At 36.8% G+C, this 5,993-nt stretch overlaps 1 protein-coding gene across 1 annotated transcript in view; it reads right to left on the bottom strand.

The window, feature by feature from the left end:
- LOC106514612 (lathosterol oxidase-like) overlaps nucleotides 1-4,214 on the bottom strand; it is a 13,652-nt gene extending 9,438 nt beyond the window's left edge. Inside the window, exons 1-3 of the mRNA XM_014003968.1 lie at nucleotides 4,155-4,214; nucleotides 3,626-3,728; nucleotides 1,860-1,936 (exon numbers count right to left, since the gene is read on the bottom strand). The gene's annotated coding sequence lies outside the window, so the exon portion shown is untranslated. The remainder of the gene's footprint in view (nucleotides 1-1,859; nucleotides 1,937-3,625; nucleotides 3,729-4,154) is intronic.
- Between the last annotated feature and the right edge of the window lie 1,779 nt (nucleotides 4,215-5,993).

Below are 5,993 nucleotides of genomic sequence, written 5' to 3'. Positions count from 1 at the left end.
GTCCAAGGTCCTGAAAGTGATGAAGTGTTTCAGGACTTTAGACATTGTGAATGCTGAAGGAACTGTCCAATGTCCTGAAAGTGCTGAAATGTTTCTGGACTTTATACAGTGTGAATGACTGAAGGAACTGTCCAATGTCCTGAAAGTGCTGAAATGTTTTTGGACTTTATACAGTGTGAATGACTGAAGGAACTGTCCAAGGTCCTGAAAGTGTTGAAATGTTTCAGGACATTAAACAGTTTGAAGGACTGAAGGAACTGTCCAAGGTCCTGAAAGTGTTTAAATGTTTCAGGACATTAAACAGTGTGAATGACTGAAGGAACTGTCCAAGGTCCTGAAAGTGATTAAATGTTTAAGGACTTTAGACATTGTGAATGCTGCAGGAACTGTCCAAGGTCCTGAAAGTGCTGAAATGTTTCAGGACTTTAGACAGTGTGAAGGTCTGAATGAACTGTCCAAGGTCCTGAAAGTGCTGAAATGTTTCAGGACTTTATACAGTGTGAATGACTGAAGGAACTGTCCMAGGTCCTGAAAGTGATGGCATGATTCAGGACTTTAGACTAGTGGTTCCCAAAGTTTTCAGACTTGTGTACCCACTGAGCCATTTTGTACAACAAGTGATTATTAAATGGAAATGATTTATTTAACCCCTAGAATGTTTAATTCTCAGGCATTTTATTTTTCAACACAAATTAAACAAAGCAAAAAAATGTTGCCTTGAAAGTGAATAATTGAATAAATAAAGCAGGTAATGGCAGGTGCAGAAAACAGCAGCGTCCAAAATACGTCAGAAGCTCACCCAAATGAGCAAATTCCATGAGATTACATGTTTTATACTGGATTCCATTTAGTGTTAATTCAGATTCCATCTGCAGTTTATGCACTGCAAAAATCATAGGGCCCTATATATCTCAGTCCTATTTTTATTTATTTATTTTTTACACACCTGGAATTTTTTTCACGTACTCCCTGTAATATGCTCGCGTACCCCCACGGGTACATGTCCCCCTGTTTGGGGTTAATTGTGCTAATATATATAATTTATTGAAACTAAAATGAAGGTCAATTAAATGATAAAACATGAGGTAAAGTTCTCCTTTTTTAAATTAATTGGTGCATTTTAGGTGTATTTATTTATTTATTTATTTATTTTTTAGATCATTTCTTTATTTCTGCTTTTATTTCTAATTATGTCGGTTTCCATTCTCTATATATTTCGTCCAAGATCAGAAAATACTTAACAAATCAATACATATCTGTGATAAAAGGGATAAATTCATAAAAGCAGCACTAACAACTAAAATTGACAAAACAGTTGCTTGAAGCTACAATCATCCGAATCGTAGTTAAAAGTTAAAAAATAGCAATAAAGCAGAAAAAAGCTAATGTGGTGTATCTAGCTGAAGGAAATTTCAGACATTTTTAAAAGAAATGAAAAGATTGTCTTGCTTTATTTTTTATTTTTGTAAATTTAGCTAAATAGTTCACAAAGTAGCCGAACATTTCGACCTATAGCAGAGATGATTTGCAAAAACCATGCAGAGGACACTATAAATAGGAAAATAAGCTGACTCAACATTTTATCTCAAAAGATTAAACGTGTTTGTGGCTCTTATGAGCCTGGAAGTTTGTCTGTGAAACATTTTGACTTAAAACTCCAGTAAACTCACTCRGTTTGTTTTTGTTTTGTTCTTTCATCAAATTTTCAACACTTCAAGAAGCACAAAGAGATAATAAGAAAAGAAAAGAAAAGAACGCTGCCACATCATCTTGGACCACTTCTGTGAGTTTTTTCTCTCTGAAGTGAGCAGGTCAGCTGACAGAGGTCTGCAGATGAAATAGACTAATTTYGCTGTCACCGTGGTTCTGTCCCGGTTCCACAAAGAGAACAGCGGAGCCTTCTTTTGGTTGGATCTGTAATCACTATCCAATCTGCCTGGAGGAGAAAGAGACAGTTAATTTGACAATGAGGTAATGAACCTGTGCAGCCATTATCTTAGATAAGCCATTGGAGAGACTGGTTGAGCACTGATGAAAATTCTATTAAACATAGCTGGCTGATTTCTCTATTTTGTTCTGTGGCAGAAAAGGCTTATTTCTTTTCTTTTTTTACCTTTGCCAATTTACTTTGAACTCTCAGAGTTGCCAAGGATCATTATATCAAGGAGCTTCAAACACTCACTCCTTACTTAATGATTCAAAGGTAACAGCCCCGGACTTTTGGCTAACAACTTCTGAGATCCACGTTCAACAGATCTGGGCAGGAAACACTTTTTACTCAGCGCTGCTCAGAGAGGAGCAACTTTCCTGAAGCCTGAGAAGCATGTTTGACATGCCTAAAGGGAGAGTCTTAATASTWTGAAGTGAGGCTCTGCAGAAAGGTTATAAAGAGTTATTATCTTACCTGTTGCAGATAACTCTTTGACTGACCTCAGTTTCCAGAAATACTTCAATTCTGACTCGATTATTGAGCTAAACACTTTTCAAGAGGGGCAAAGACCATTAAAAATGCCAGTCTCAATACTTGTTCATGCAAAAACTTAGAGATTTATTTTATTGTCTGTTAGCAAAATGTCTCAGGTTACAAAATATTGATTCAGTCACAAGAAAAAAAGAAGGCTACCCCAGACCTTAGCAAAAAGTAATATACTTGAAGTTCATTTTWTTAAGTATACTTGAGTAAACGTTTAAGTATAKCAAGTATACTTGGYGCCATGTACTTGTAGTGTACTAGAAAGTAAACAAATTTAATACTCATTCGTACTAATGTGGGACTTTTAAAAATGTTTGTAAAAATTGTAATTGAAGTATACTGTTATAATGTYTTTTAAGTTTATGAATTTACCAAAAAGAAGTATACTTTAGCTACATGTCATTAGGTATACTAAAGTATATAAAATGTATTTCCCTAAGTGTACTTTTATTTACCATGTACACTGATATAAGTATACTAGCAGATGAATAACAAACATATTTCTAGGACTAAATTGGCCCACAATAAGTTTACAAAAGTATACTCAGACGTATACTGAAAGTAATCTTCTAAGTATACCTTTAGTTTAATCTTGAAATATACAACAAATGTACCAGTCTGTATGAAAACTGTACTGCTGAAGTTTAAACATTAGTATAAACTAAGTACACCTAAACCTTTAGTATACTTTTARTACAAGCCAAGTATAGTATAAGATAAACTTGGCTATATCTCAGATGAGTACATGAAAATAAAACTAGAAGTATACTCTTATTTTTAGTTTAACATTAGTACACTTAATGGGTATGTGCTACTTTTTGCTAAGGGAGCTTTTAAACACAAAAATGAAATATTGAGCCAAAATATGATGCATTAGTACTAACACTAAAATTTTATTTGAAAAAAWTACTTTAGTTTTATTTTGTGAAATATCTGAGGTGTTTGTGAAAATTGTGTGAAAGAAAAAACAATTAAACAACTGTAGAAAAAAGTAAAGCCAGAGTCCTACAAATATTTAAATTTAGTTTCACTTTATTTCTACAAACACTTCAGATTTTGTTCAGAGTTCAAAAAATGTTTTCTGTCCGATTCTGTTTCTGTCAAATTCATCTAAATAATAACAACAAACTGCAGCAAGGAAACGTTTCTGACCTGGACCACTTCCCTCACTCAGAACCTCCACAGCTCAGGGCGTTCTCTTGATCATGACTTGATTCAGCAGGTGGAGGAGATGAGGAGAGGTCGTATCAACATCCTAATGATGGAAACACAAGGTGGACAAGTTTCCAAAAACAAGCAAAGGCCAGTCCGCAGGAAAAAAACACCAACGTTTCTCTGTTAAGCAGTTTCAGCCTGTGTTTTTCTAACAGTTCTCTAACAACCTGACTGAAACAGAACCATCTGAGTCCTGCTTGAGTGCAGACATAAATCCTTTAATAYGATGCAAATTATCAATATAAAGCTTAAAAGTAAATGGTTGAAAGCATAATTAAATTATTATTGTTAGCAAAATATCTCATGACTTACTGGACAGAATTTAAAGAAATTTTCAAAAAGTAATCTTTGGCTAAATATCTAGATTAACTTTGGGTGTAAGTCTGATTCAAGATGGCTGCCACAGCAAACTGAGCTTCAAAACCACAAAAATGACTATAATTTAGTCAATTATACAAATATTTACCTAAAATTCGGAGTGGTAGCAGCTGAGACTGATCTCCATTCTATATTTTGAAGGCTAGTAGATCGTGCAGTCTTTGTTTTTGGAGGGGCTTTAATGAAACTTGAAAAAAAAAAGTGCAGCATGTTCATCTAGGWGTCAACCGAACGGGGGTGGAGCCAGACTTTTTTGCAAAGGGTRGCCAAGGTGTTTTTTAGGGGAGCACATACAAATAAAGAAAATACTTTGGATTTAAAAATTCAAGATGGCCACAGCAGATAAGTCCAAATGGCTATAATTCAGCTGTTTTTGGGAATGTTGAGCTGAAATTTTGTGTGATCATAGCTACKAAATTAAGCTAACYACTACAAAGTGCCATAATTCAGCCATTTTTGAACATACACAGCTGAAAATTGATATACTGCAGTGGTATCAAAGGGCAATCTTTAACAAAATCTAGATGTAAATCCATGATCCTCATACACGTGTCAGTTATTTGGGGGTGGCACCTGAGGTGGCCAATAAAATTCCAAGGGTGACACTTGCCCTGGCCACCCCTCTGGCTCCGACCCTGTAACCCAGGGGTGTCAAGATCCAGTCCTCGAGGGCCACTATCCTGCATGTTTTAGAGGTTTTCCAGCTCCAACACACCTGATTCAGTGATTGAATTAACTCTTCAAGTTGTGCAGAAGCCTGTTATCACCCAGCCATCAAAGTCAGGTGTGTTGGAGCAGGAAAACCTCTAAAACATGCAGGATAGCGGCCCTCGAGGACTGGAGTTTGACACCCCTGCTGTAACCCAATTCATGATGCCAGTACACCAACTGACTTTAGTAAAAACACAAATATGGTTCCAACTTGGAGATRTTGAGCTAATACTTTATGCAGTAGCAGCTGAGAGTCCTTTACAACAAATCCTGAATGTTGCATCTTGTGTTATTGTATGAGATCAGACTGAGTTGAACTAAAATAGCATTAAGTTCATCCATTTCAGCGTTTCAGTTAAAAACTCTGGGATGAGAGGTGATGGGTCCTTCACCAGTTCTGAAAAGAGTCTGGCTTTTACAATTATGATAAAAAAGTTAAAAAAAAAAAAAGAACATTAAAGCAGTTTTTGAGAGGTTTCTGGTTTTCTCACTTGGCTGCTCAACCCGTTCAAACTCGTTGTTAGACCTTGGCTGAGGGCCCCACATCATGAATGATCAAATTATAAAAAATGGTAACATATGAAGCCATGTGTGCTCCATTTAATATTTATCAGCTCCTGGATGCGTGTCAGTTTTTATTTGTTTCGTGCCTCTTTGTATATTCATAACATGAATAATGCTGGGAATGTTAATCAGATGGAAGACTGAGAGCAGTGTCTCCAAGCATCCTTCTGGAAAATCAATCATCTGCTCGGCTCCTCGGCTTCAACCAGCTCTGCTGCTCCAGAGGCCTGGATCGCAGCTGAGAAGAATATCCCTCCTTTTTGGTTTTTTTAATGATGCCGGACCAACCGTGAGCTCTGATTAGCAGAATCCCTCCCCCCTGATAGACGYCATGTGCCTGATTTTAATGAACTGCTCTGCTTAAGTGAGCTCCTCTTCTCTCGCATCCACGTTCACTCTTGCTGTCAAGCAGACTCCTGTAGGAGGATAAATAATAATAAAAAAATAAATCGGCAACACCTCTTTCAGAGAGCAGAGGCAGACGCTCTGAGCCAAGACAGAAATATTGACAAAATGTCTGCGAGCCATCTTATTATCTTGCCCAGGGTTGGAGTTGGAAAATAGTACATGCTGAGGGCAGCGGCTGCAGTGATGGTGGTGGACAAGCCTGTGTGTGTGTGTGTGTGTGTGTGTGTGTGTGTGTGTGTGTGTG

Source organism: Austrofundulus limnaeus, unplaced genomic scaffold (assembly GCF_001266775.1).
Source record: "Austrofundulus limnaeus strain Quisiro unplaced genomic scaffold, Austrofundulus_limnaeus-1.0 Scaffold21, whole genome shotgun sequence".
Classification (NCBI taxonomy): domain Eukaryota; kingdom Metazoa; phylum Chordata; class Actinopteri; order Cyprinodontiformes; family Rivulidae; genus Austrofundulus; species Austrofundulus limnaeus.
This window is presented reverse-complemented; position numbering and strand designations above follow the sequence as displayed.